This window comes from Schistocerca cancellata, chromosome 2, assembly GCF_023864275.1.
Source record: "Schistocerca cancellata isolate TAMUIC-IGC-003103 chromosome 2, iqSchCanc2.1, whole genome shotgun sequence".
In the NCBI taxonomy this organism is placed as follows: Eukaryota; Metazoa; Arthropoda; class Insecta; order Orthoptera; family Acrididae; genus Schistocerca; species Schistocerca cancellata.
The window spans coordinates 1,056,556,571-1,056,570,351 of record NC_064627.1 but is presented as its reverse complement, the minus strand read 5'-3'; the positions used below and the strand labels follow the sequence as shown (position 1 = coordinate 1,056,570,351).

General features: G+C 43.2%; 1 protein-coding gene and 1 non-coding gene across 2 annotated transcripts in view; one reads left to right on the top strand and one right to left on the bottom strand.

The window, feature by feature from the left end:
- Positions 1-13,781, bottom strand: part of LOC126163045 (uncharacterized) — a 630,426-nt gene that overhangs the window by 533,445 nt on the left and 83,200 nt on the right. The gene's annotated exons all lie outside the window — the stretch shown is intronic.
- On the top strand, positions 71-145 carry Trnat-ugu (transfer RNA threonine (anticodon UGU)). The gene has a single exon. It is a non-coding gene; the product is annotated as a tRNA-Thr (tRNA).

Genomic DNA, 13,781 nt, shown 5'->3' with positions numbered 1-13,781 from the left:
ACATGTTGGGAATGTGGGTCTCACGGGGAGCGTGCAAGGGATAATTCCTTGAAGGCTCACTGTCCTCTGTGCCCTCGGTGGCTCAGCTGGCTAGAGTGTCTGCCATGTAAGCAGGAGATCCAGGGTTCGAGTCCCGGTCGGGGCACACATTTTCAACATTTCCCCAATTATGTATATCTACGCCTGTTTGCAGCTAGGGTGTCGATTTAATTATCATTTCATTCCAGAGAAGCTGCACGGTCATCAATGTTATCTGTTCTTTCGGGAACAGATACTACCTTCATATAAAAATACTAATATCTTGTAGTAGTGTCACCCTTGTGTTACCTTTGTAACTAATCAATCACCCAACGTATATTTGCTGAAAGACCAAAGTGTATAGTAGTTACACCATATACAGAAGTGATTATGTGCAAATGACGTCTAATTATAGGCTGCTCTGCCTCCTGTCGACGATCTCAATCATTTTTGAGAAAGTAGCTTACAACAGATTACTGAATCATCTTTCTGAGAATAACTTGTTAGTTATGGTTCAGTTTGGCTTCCATAAAGGCTTCTCCATTGACAAAGCAATATATAACCTCATTGATTACATTTCAGTAGAACTAAACAAGAAAATGTACCCTGTTGGCGTTTATTGTGATCTTGCCAATGCCTTTGATCATGTCGATCATAAAATCCTACAAAGGAAATTAAAATGGTATGTCATTAAAGTCGTTGTATTTATAGACTCTTATCATAACAACAGAAGAAAGCGGTTCTCTGTAGCAAATAAAGCTACAGGAGTAAGATTAAATTCAGAGGGGAGAACATTAAATATGGTGTCCCACAGACACTTGGCCTCTCATGCTTTTGGTCTACATAAATAAATAATTGTGGATACTGGAGAACTCTTCAGACTCGTACAGGGATTTCATACCTTATTTATTTGTTTGATATTTTACACTCCTGGAAATGGAAAAAAGAATACATTGACACCGGTGTGTCAGACCCACCATACTTGCTCCGGACACTGCGAGAGGGCTGTACAAGCAATGATCACACGCACGGCACAGCGGACACACCAGGAACCGCGGTGTTGGCCGTCGAATGGCGCTAGCTGCGCAGCATTTGTGCACCGCCGCCGTCAGTGTCAGCCAGTTTGCCGTGGCATACGGAGCTCCATCGCAGTCTTTAACACTGGTAGAATGCCGCGACAGCGTGGACGTGAACCGTATGTGCAGTTGACGGACTTTGAGCGAGGGCGTATAGTGGGCATGCGGGAGGCCGGGTGGACGTACCGCCGAATTGCTCAACACGTGGGGCGTGAGATCTCCACAGTACATCGATGTTGTCGCCAGTGGTCGGCGGAAGGTGCACGTGCCCGTCGACCTGGGACCGGACCGCAGCGACGCACGGATGCACGCCAAGACCGTAGGATCCTACGCAGTGCCGTAGGGGACCGCACCGCCACTTCCCAGCAAATTAGGGACACTGTTGCTCCTGGGGTATCGGCGAGGACCATTCGCAACCGTCTCCATGAAGCTGGGCTACGGTCCCGCACACCGTTAGGCCGTCTTCCGCTCACGCCCCAACATCGTGCAGCCCGCCTCCAGTGGTGTCGCGACAGGCGTGAATGGAGGGACGAATGGAGACGTGTCGTCTTCAGCGATGAGAGTCGCTTCTGCCTTGGTGCCAATGATGGTCGTATGCGTGTTTGGCGCCGTGCAGGTGAGCGCCACAATCAGGACTGCATACGACCGAGGCACACAGGGCCAACACCCGGCATCATGGTGTGGGGAGCGATCTCCTACACTGGCCGTACACCACTGGTGATCGTCGAGGGGACACTGAATAGTGCACTGTACATACAAACCGTCATCGAACCCATCGTTCTACCATTCCTAGACCGGGAAGGGAACTTGCTGTTCCAACAGGACAATGCACGTCCGCATGTATCCCGTGCCACCCAACGTGCTCTAGAAGGTGTAAGTCAATTACCCTTGCCAGCAAGATCTCCGGATCTGTCCCCCATTGAGCATGTTTGGGACTGGATGAAGCGTCGTCTCACGCGGTCTGCACGTCCAGCACGAACGCTGGTCCAACTGAGGCGCCAGGTGGAAATGGCATGGCAAGGCGTTCCACAGGACTACATCCAGCATCTCTATGATCGTCTCCATGGGAGAATAGCAGCCTGCATTGCTGCGAAAGGTGGATATACACTGTACTAGTGCCGACATTGTGCATGCTCTGTTGCCTGTGTCTATGTGCCTGTGGTTCTGTCAGTGTAATCATGTGATGTATCTGACCCCAGGAATGTGTCAATAAAGTTTCCCCTTCCTGGGACAATGAATTCACGGTGTTCTTATTTCAATTTCCAGGAGTGTATTTTAGTCTATTACCTAGGTACAAGAGCAGACCAAATGTTCCACATGAATCGGTATGAATGTAAGATATAATACTTTTACACAATTGCGAATATGTTAGTTTAATTGATGATGTTTAAGAAAAAAAGGAAAATATACATAAAATTTGTACATAAAAATATTATAAAATAATTTTAAAAATCCACATTGGCATCTCGTGCACAGATATACCTATGTTCATGTGGAATCTAGAAGGCACCTGCCACTGGTCTACTGAACAACGCTACACTGCTACATCACAAATTTTGTAGTTTATAATTCTGGACTACACTAAACTGAAATGCATAGCACTACACTGCACTACTGTACTTGGTATCATAGCCAAGCTAGGTTCCCAAGTTTGTCTGGAAGGCTACAGCCTAGTATGTCGAGGCACAACTCACGATTCGGAGGGGCGGTTGCTATGACACCCACGGTGCAGAGATTGAAAGGTGGTTGACAGGATCTCAGGAAATCCTTCCTGGTCCTCCCTGAGGCTCACCTCCTCACTGCTTCCGGAATGTTGTTGTAGATGTATGTTCTACCATCTTGCGTCTAACTGCCTAAGAGGTGTGACCTCTTCTTGGTTGTCCCTCTGCCAGATAGGGTTTGCATTTCATAAACTGATATTTTGGCTGTCAGCGAGCTCAGGTAGTGCCACAGCTCCTCATTCCTTATTATGTTGTAGACTGGTGTGTTATGAAAGATGTTTCTATCTTCATCTGTAACATTCTGCATAATGGCGTATTCCCAGACGATGTGGTCCGACATGCTGATTGCTCAGTATGCACAAGTGTCTGTGGTGTGTTGTCCTACTTGGGATACGGACTATGTCCCAACAGGTAGTGTGTACCTCCCTTGGCTGGTGGGAAGTTCTTCATCTTTCTTTCACATTAGGAAGGAACTGATAAGTTCTCTTACCTGTTTCTGCCCAGTCGCAGATTTCATTCCATTTTGTATAAATGTATGTGTTTATTTCCTTATTTGTTGTGTCTCTCGTGCCCAGTATCTCATTTACCTTCCCATATTCATCCTTCTTGAGCCATATTGAACTCCTCTCTTTCCGACTACTAAGTCTGGAGGTATCAAGCCTAGTATCACCAGCAGTGCCTCAGTCGGTGTTGTTCTATACGCGCCTGTCACACGAGGGAGTACACTCCTCTGTGTTAGTCATCGAGCTTGTGCTGGCCAAATACCCCAGACAGCCATGCACATTAACATACCACTGCCAGGATTTGGGGAGGTATGCCGCCCCTGACCGAATCCGCCCAGGTAGTTAACACACAGTTCACAAATCTTTCGAAAACATTCTTACATATTCATATGGATAACGATTGACACACACTGATTTGGTGCACAAATTCCGTCGGGAGGGATGGGTGGCGGGGGCGGGGGGTCTAGGGGAGGGGGAATAATCTTACAAAGCCTCATATTATGCAGTTAAAAACAAATGAAAATGCCCTCAAGATACTAGAAGTACGGATTTGTGGGTACACACTGGATGAGGCTCCATGTGTGAAGTTCCTGGGATCTAGATAGTTCATAAACAGAGATGGCACCGGAATACGAATGAATTAACCAAATCATTCAGTTCCACCTGCTCTGCTCTTAGGAATTTCTCTCAGTGCTTAGTCTTACTTATTAGTCTTCTGTGGCGTTATCTTCTGAAGCAGTACAGACAAGATAACAAAAGAATTTACATCTACAGATATGTGCATTAATAATACTGTGGAACATTGAAAATCTAACGTCTTCAGGGACACAACTAGTCATCCAAGATGGCGGCCATAACTTCATCCAAGATGGCGGCCGTGACATCAGCTGATGACGCAAGTACCATTATCCATGATGGTGGGGAAGTGCCATGCCCCCATGCCACGCCCCTCCCCCTTGCCACATCCCCCCCACCCACCCCAGCCCCCCCGGCAGGAAGTTCAGTTTCCATCAGGAAAATTCAGCCTCTACTAACCTAAGAAAATGGTGGGAAAGAAAGAGCACTTGGGCTACCTCCACTAACCTGTCACCTGACCGCCATATCTTCCTAGGGATTGGCAGTACAAGGACCTGTCCTGTGCTGGACATAAGTCTTAATTATTTTGCATGTACCAGTCTTTATTTAAACAATTAGAGGTAGTACCACCATCCAGTGTGCTCGCCACGAGGTCCGGACTCCAACTGACCTAGTACACAGTACCACTGCCAGAGGGTGCTCTCATCTGTGACATAATCCAAGAAGGGGGTCATGACATCAGAAGATGACACAAGTACCATTATCCAAGATGGCAGGAAACAGTGTGTTCACCATGAGGTCTAGACCTAGTACACAGTACCACCACCATAGAGCACTGTTGTCCATTCCATGATGTAATCCAAGATGGTGGGGGGCAATGGTGGGAAACAGTGCGGTTGCCATGGGGCCCGGAGTCCAACTGACCTAGTACACAGCGCCACCATAGGGCGCTGTCATCCATTCCGTGATGTAACCCAAGATAGCGGTCTCGGGTGGGGGAAAAGGTGGGAAAACGACTCTGCCTGTGCTGGACATAAGTCTTTATTTTGCAGGCAACTGACCTAGTACACAATACTGCCACCAGACGGTGCTGTCATCCCTAATGTGACATAACCCAAGATGGTAGTCTGGAGGGGGAAAAAGGCGCGAAAATGACTCAGCCTGCGATGGGCTGCTAGAGAGAGTAAGAAAGGAGTGTACTTTATTTATTTTGGAACAATTTATTTAGGGATGGATTTTAAGAGATGGTATATTTATCACACTGATACAAAACACATGCTCTGATATGCCACACAGCCCACAGACCTGTAAACTACTCCTAAATAACACCCTGCAGACATGCAAACAACTTCTAAATTACCGAAATAATTTCAGTACAGACATGCAAACTCCTCCTAAATAATGCAATCCACTGATGTTCAGACATGAAATCAACTCGTAAACTGTTCAAATAACGTATAGCACAGCCTACAGACCTGCTAGCAAAATAATGCAACAGTCATGCAATCAACGTGCACAAGCACCTCCCGACACCCCTGTCCACTAGACCACACAGGAGGCTACCGGCAGCCCCTGTGAAGTGACGCAGCCTTCAGCTGTCAAACCACGTACAGGTGCCTCCAAGCATGAGGTGGCGACATCCCTTTCATACTTGACACATGAGCAATTCCTCTCGAAAACACGTGATCACCTAGGCACCGTTGCTGACACGACCACACGGGAGCAAAGACCTATTTGCAGAGCGCAGACACTCCAAAGGCGTGCACGCATCAAAGCCACCGCACGACGCAAGCCAGTGCAAGACACCACTCTCACGCCGCTGCTGCCTGCAGCAAGCAGGTGAGAGTTGCTTCTATTTTCGCGTATACAGTTAGAGTTCTATGAGTGTTATACTGACGTCACAGAACTCCAATGCCTACTCACGCTGCTCCCATATGTGACACACTTCTGGGCAGCATGTGTGTTTTACCATTGCTGTTGCGATACCTGGGGATACTGATGTCACTGAATAGCACAGAGTACATTGTTCCTAGTGTGGCATGCCAGACGCATCCAGCCATGCTTACCTGCCCCAGCGTGACTGACACCTCGCTGCAAAACGTCCGTGTGGCAACTCACCATTTGAAAGGTTCTCAATGTTATACTGACATCACATGGCTATGTAAAATAAGAAGTCACTCGACCTCTCGGAAACTGTATAGTGTCCCAGAAATAGTTAATGGTCGCTTTCTTGATGTCACAGCTTCTTTGCACAGAAATTCTTGTCCTAACAGAACCTGTTTACGAAAATAGCTCAGAGTAACCTCGAATGAATTCTTCCTCGCGGTCCTAACGTGGCACCACGTCCATCACATGTCCCCTTCTTGCTTTCAACATACAAAAACGTTCTCGTCAATATGTAGAGACTCCTATATCCCAGCACAAAGGATGTCGTGTGAATGAATGGGGGATTATGATTGGCTCTTATCGAATTTACCTACTGAATTACTGATGCAGCCAATGTGGAAGCACTGTCTGCCTTTTCTTTTCGTTTCTGCAGACGAGACTTTCAGCAGGAAAAAAACTATTTTACACAAATCGCCATATTGCACCGACAATTATGCCCTGCAAAGTGCCCATACATATCGTCAAATATAGTAAGACTCTTACTCAATTACACTGCTCTTCCACTGAGAACAGGACCTTGAATATTATAGAGCGAAACCGATTTCCAAACAAGCAATATATCACCACATACCATGTTGGTGTAGTAAACATACATTTCCTATCATGCGCCATACAGAAATCATCCCTTTTACATCATTCATACATATACCATGAAGACAGACAGCACCGTATATACTCCTCGCAGCACTAGAAATTTCCATGCGAGGTAAGCGGTCATCCACCTCTGCCGGGTGACCAGAGCACCCTCAGTGGACCGAAGTTACTCTCAGAACTGTTCTACAAATTCGGGCGCGAAATGTGCAGAAGCAATCAACCAAACTATTTACATTGGAGGGAATAGAGGTCCAGCACAAACACACCTTAATATTCAATCTTCTCCAACTTACACACGATCACCAAAGCTATCCAACACATACTAAGTATTAGTTCGCTATTCGGCTGTCTCCATTTGGACGGTCTCTGTCGTTAGTTGGAAACGTGAATCATTCCTACCACAGGCCATGGCATAGATGGAAATATCCTGGGAAATCGGTCACATATATATTTCATCGCTATACTTACAATTAAATGTTGCGATTGCGGTTTTAGATGAATGACATCTGTCAATGAGTGAAGTATCGGAAATACATCCTCCTGACGACTGTGGCTCTGGAAATAGAAATACCTGTACCATTCTTATGACTTGACATACAATTCCCTCTGCTATCACAGTATTCCAGAGTCATCTCCTCTGCACATGTCAGAACACAAACACATACTTTATAAGCCTGATGCTCAAGGTGAACCCATCACACATCCCCTACTACTACTAAGTATAATACTTCATCAATAACTGATTGCCTATGATATGAAATAATACTGAGAGAAAATCAGCATGGGTGGACATAACTTTTTCTTGTGAGTGATACCAATGTGTCTCAGAAAGATAGGCGTAATCGTTTCGTGTGTTAAAAACCCCAATCGCAACTACTGCTGTATGTTAGTGTCACAAGCGGTCTTGATTCTCCAGGTGCACACAAGTATCCTTGTTAAAAGCTATACCGGCTTCATAAATCGTGGTACGACATTACCTCTGAATTATAGATGGTTTTGTGGCCAGACAAATACCGAGACAGTGATCACTGGAGTGTATATCATCAGAACAGCAGTCCGCTTACACATAGCCCACAATGCAACCACATGATAAAATCGCTGAATTTTGAAAGTGATTCGGCTAAGGAACATGGTATGTAAGCGATATTTGCGAATCCCTCACGCTACCCCAGCTAGGTATTTCTCCAATATGTGTAACGTATTCTGTCGCGATAGCATGTCAGAGGTTCTGCTATATATCCACTGAGTTATGGGTGATGACTGATTGAGAAGGATCACAAACAGTAGTAGTAGATGGTGTGCTGATTGAGGTCATAAGAAAATGTACACTAGCTTTTCAGGCCTCTGGTGTAATGCTATCTGCTAGAAATGATGTCTATGATTTGGAATCAGGTCTTTCCATTCAAGCACATACCTGCATTGGATCCTATTGACAATCATTACTCAATCATATCTCTGGCACTCTCGTATACCGAAACAAGTCACCTCTCTTGAACCTATCTGCTACAGTAAAATTCCCGCCTCGTTTTCGGTTGCCCCTTTGCATTCTGCAACTGCCTCCCTCAGACTCTACACTAGCATCCCTGCAGCTTTGCGCACATGATCGTTCCCATGTTAGTTGAAACTGAGCAGAAATCGGAGAAAACCATATCCACCACCTTCTGCAACCCGTATAGAAACAGACTGACCTTAGTTAGTACAACAGGACCGTGTTTTGACCATTCAGTGGAAATGCGTGCATTGTGGTGCTTCTCCAAACTGCATAGAAGTACTACAGATCCATGTCCATTCACATCTATCCCACCAATGTGCTATCTTCGTTATTCTATACCATCCATCAGAGAAAAATTACGAACTACGAAACCTCAACTAGCTCCATCCGACAGGTAACTAGATAAGATTGTTACCGCATCTCCCTCCTACCATATATCGAAAACAAATACTGCATGTGTGCAGATATCGAGCATGTGTGCCGATGCTATTAAATATACAGGTATTGATCAACTGCACAGACCAGCTTAAAGTTTCATCACCTGTACACTAGGAGGATGATCGTATCCCGCGGACCATATTGTAAGTCGCAAGAGATGCCCCCTGTGGCACTGTCTCGTTGTTTGAAACATTGTTTTTTTCTGCTCTAACACGCTTTGTACACTGCCAAACATTTTGTTTTTCTGCCATGACTTCGAGGTCTGTGTCAGGTTCTAAACGGACATCAAGACGTTCTGAACCACTGCCTCTCGCAGACAACAAGGAAATCACCCCAAAGTATAGTTATCCAAGACTTCGCTCTGTGATGCGACTGACGTCCCCTGACATTGCTGCCGGGGGCAGATACCCCGATTTGATCCCCCCCTAGATCTGGGCCTTGCTGGAAACAGCATTTGAACCGTAAATAACACTATGTTTCTTGGACTGCACATCAGTGGCAGACTAAGCTGGAAATTACATTCAAAACTTAGCAAAGTCTGTTTCTTACTGCAATCAGTAATAGATGCAACTAATGTAGACGCTTTAAAAATTGAGTACGATGCCCTATTTGAGTCTGTTATTAACTAGGGTCTGATTTTCTGGGGGAAATAGCTCTGAACAAAAGCAACAAGTGAGAACATTCTCTTTCAAGAGGAAGTACGAACACTGTATGCCACGTTTAAAACTGTTTAAAACCTTGCCCTTAACATACCTGTACATAATTAATTTGGTTTGTTTCACACTGCAGCATTCAGAGTCCCTAGACAAAAGCCCGGATCATCACTCCAAAGATCCAAGAAACAAAAGTCAATCATGGATTGTACCACACAATACAAAATTTGATGAATACTGTGCAGAGTATAAGGGAATCAAAATGTACAGTCATCTTCCACTAAATTCAAGAGAATTAAATCAGTAATGGAAATGAAAGGCAAACTGAAACATCTTTTTTTCCAACATTGCTCTCATTTGGTTAAAGCATTTTCAGAAACAAAGTTATGATATGAAATTCACATTTTTTCCACTATATGATTTATGTATCAATATCAACATCCCCCCCCCCCCCCATGAACCACAGACCTTGCCATTGGTGGGGAGGCTCGTATGCCTCAGTGATACAGATAGCCATACCGTAGGTACAACCATAATGGAGGGATACCGCATCTGTTGCGAGGTTAGACAAACGTGTGGTTTCTGTAGAGAGGAAGCAGCCTTTTCAATAGTTGCAGGGGCAACACTCTGGATGATTGACTGATCTGGCCTTGTAACATTAATAAAAATGGCCTTGCTGTGTTGGTACTGTGAACGGCTGAAAGCAAGAGGAAACTACAGCCATAATTTTTCCCGAGGGCATGCAGCTTTACTATATGGTTAAATGATGATGGTGTCCTCTTGAGTAAAATATTCCGGAGGTAAAATAATTCCCCATTCGGATCTCCAGGCGGGGACTACTCAGGAGTACGTTGTTATCAGGAGAAACAAAACTGGTGTTCTGCGGTTTGGAGCATGGCATGTCAGATCCCTTTATCGCGAAGGTAGGTTAGAAAAATTTAAAAAGGAAAATGGATAGATTAGTCAGATATAGTGGGAATTAGTGAAGTTCGGTGGCAGGAGGAACAAGACTTTTGGTCAGGTGAACACAGGGTTATAAATACAAAATCAAGTAGGGGTAATGTAGGAGTATGTTTAATAATGAAGAAAAAATAGGGTAAGCTAGTACGAACAGAATAGTGAAAGTATTATTGTAACCAAGATAGAGACGAAGCCCACGTCTACCACAGTAGTACAAGTATATATGCCAACTAGCTTCGCAGATGACGAAGAGATTGAAGGAACATATAATGAGATAAAAGAAATTATTCAGATAGTGAAGGGAGACGAAAATTTAATAGTCATGGGTGACTGGAATTCGATAGTAGGAAAAGGAAGAGGAAGCTGCTTGGTGAAATTTTGCGCACAGCATAACTTAATCATAGCTAACACTTGCTTTAAGAATCATGAAGGAAGGTTGTATAGTGGAAGAGGCCTGGAGACACTGGAAGGTTTCAGACAGATTATATAATGGTAATACAGAGATTTAGGATGCAGGTTTTAAATTGTAAGGTATTACCAGGGGCAGATGTGGTCTCACCACAATCTATTGCTTCCGAACTGTAGATTAAAACTGAAGAAAGTGCAAAAAGGCAGGAATTTAAGGAGATGGGACCTGTATAAACTGAAAGAACCAGAGGTTCTAGAGAATTTCTGAGAGAACATTAGGGAAAGATTGACAAGAACAGGGGAAAGAAATACAGTAGAAGAAGAATGGTTGGCTTTAAGGAATGAAATAGTGAAGGCAGCAGAGGATCAAGTAGATAAAAAGACGAGCGCTAATAGCAATGCTTGGGTAACAGAATAGATATTGAATTTAATTGATGAAAGGAGAAAATACAAAAATGCAGTAAGACCTTTGGAGAAAAGAGAACCACTTGTATGAATATCAAGAGCTCAGATGGAAAACCAGTTCTAAGCAAAGAAGGGAAGGCATTAAGGTGGAAGAAATATATAGAGGGTCTATACAAGGGTGATGTACTTGAGGGCAATATTATGGAGATGAAAGAGGACGTAGATGAAAATGAAATTGGAGATACTGCGTGAACAGTTTGACAGACTGAAAGACCTAAGTCGAAACAAGGCCCCAGGAGCAGACAACATTCCATTAGAGCTACTGATAGCCTTAGGAGAGCCAGCCCTGACAAAGTTCTATCAACTGGTGAGCAAGATGTATGAGACAGGCGAAATACCCTCAGACTTCAAGAAGAATTTTACCAAGATAGAGACGAAGCCCACGTCTACCACAGTAGTACAAGTATATATGCCAACTAGCTTCGCAGATGACGAAGAGATTGAAGGAACATATGATGAGATAAAAGAAATTATTCAGATAATGAAGGGAGACGAAAATTTAATAGTCATGGGTGACTGTAATTCGATAGTAGGAAAATCACAAAGAAAGCAGATGTTGACAGGTGTGAAAATTACTGAACTATCAATTTAATAAGCAACGGTTGGAAAATACTAACTCGAATTCTTAACAGACAAATGGAAAAATTGGTAGAAGCCGACCTCGGAGAAGATCAGTTTGGATTCCATAGAAATGCTGGAACACGTGACACAATAATGACAATAATGACCCTACGACTTATGTTAGAAGATAGATTAAGGAAAGGCAAACCTACGTTTCTAGCATTTGTAGACTTAGAGAAAGCTTTTGACATTGTTGACTAGAATACTATTTTTCAAATTCTGAAGGTAGCAGGGGTGAAATACAGGGAGCGAAAGGCTATTTACAATTTGTACAGAAATCAGATGGCAGTCATGAGTCGAAAGGCATGAAATGGAAGCAGTGGTTGGGAAGGGAGTGTGACAGGGTTGTAGTCTATCCCCGATGTTGTTCACTCTATATATTGAGCAAGAAGTAAAGGAAACAAAAGAAAAATTCAGAGTAGGAATTAAAATCTGTGGAGAAGAAATAAAAACTTTGAGTTTTGCCGATTACATTGGAATTCTGCAGAGACAACAAAGGATCTGGAAGAATAGATGAACGGAATGGACAATGACTTGAAAGGGGGTATAAGATGAACATCAACAAAAGCAAAACGAGGGTAATGGAATGTAGTCGAATTAAACCAGGTGATGCTGCAGGAATTAAATTAATAAATGAGACACTTAAAGTAGAAATGAGTTTTGCTATTTGGGGAGCAAAATAGCTGATGATGGTTGAAGTAGGGAGGATATAAAATGCAGACTGCCTATGGCAAAGAAAGCGTTTCTGAAGAAGAGAAGTTTGTTAATATCGAAATTCAGAAAGCCTTTTCTGAAAGTATTTGTATGGGGTGTAGCCATGTATGGAAGTGAAACATGGACGATAAATAGTTTAGAGAAGAAGAGAATAGAATCTTTCAAAATGTGGTGCTACAGAAGAGTGCTGAAAATTAAATGGGTAGTCACGTAACTAATGAGGAGGTACTGAATATATTTGGGGAGAAGAGGAATTTGTGGCACAACTTGACTAGAAGAAGGGATCGGTTGGTAGGACACATTCTAAGGCATCAAGGGTTCACCAATTTGGTATTGGAGGGCAGCGTGGAGGGTAAAAATCGTAGAAGGGGACCAACAGATGAATACACTAAGCAGATTGAGAAGGATGTAGCTTGTAGTAGGCACTTGGAGATTGAGAGGCTTGCAGAGGATATAATAGCATGGAGAGCTGCATCAAACCAGTCTCTGGACTGAAGACGACAACAACAACACATCAAGGACATGTGTCGTTATGAATGTGACTCTTTATTTTTCATATTTAAGTCACTAAAATTTGTAACCACACTATGTTTGTTTATCGTGTAAATAGCAGTATAACTCTGTCGTTGACATAGGACTCTAAGTAGATTATTCTATGTGTACATGGTATATTATGTTTCATATGTAAAAGTGTGTGTATATAGGAATCCACGAATTGTGTGTATGCATCTCATACGTATGTGTGTATCCAAACATATGCATGTAACTGATGAAACCCATGACAAGTAGGTGGCTGGTACATGATAAGAAAAATAAAATAAATATTTTTCTGTAGTTTTATTGCTAATATGGGGGAAAGTAGGAGAGGATCGTGTTTTGATTATGTTGATGTAGGAATCTGAGCATAAATTGCAAAATATTGTATAAAATGATAGTGGGACAATTGAATGCATGGTAGAAGGCATCGCCTGCAAAGGGAAGAATGAGTGGTACATTATCATGTGTATATGTTTGTAGATAGAAAGAGTAGATTTCTTAACATCAGTGAAATTTTAATAGGATCACCTGTAGGCTGAGGATGACACGGCGGCCGGTCGGTACCGTTGGGCCTTCATGGTCTGTTCAGGCGGAGTTTAGTTTTTTTTTAAATATTTCATGAAAGTGAAAAAATAATTAAATTAAAAAACAGGGCGAATGCATTGTTAGAAAAATAAAGATTCAGAAGTAAATTAATTTTAAGACAAAATTCAAAGGTTTTGTGTTTCTTTTTCTTTCCGTTGACCTAATGAAAGTTGTCTTTCTCGTGCAATTTTAGAAAAACTGCAATATCTGTAAAGCAAAGGTAATTCTAAGGCAGTTAGCAACACATTAAAAAT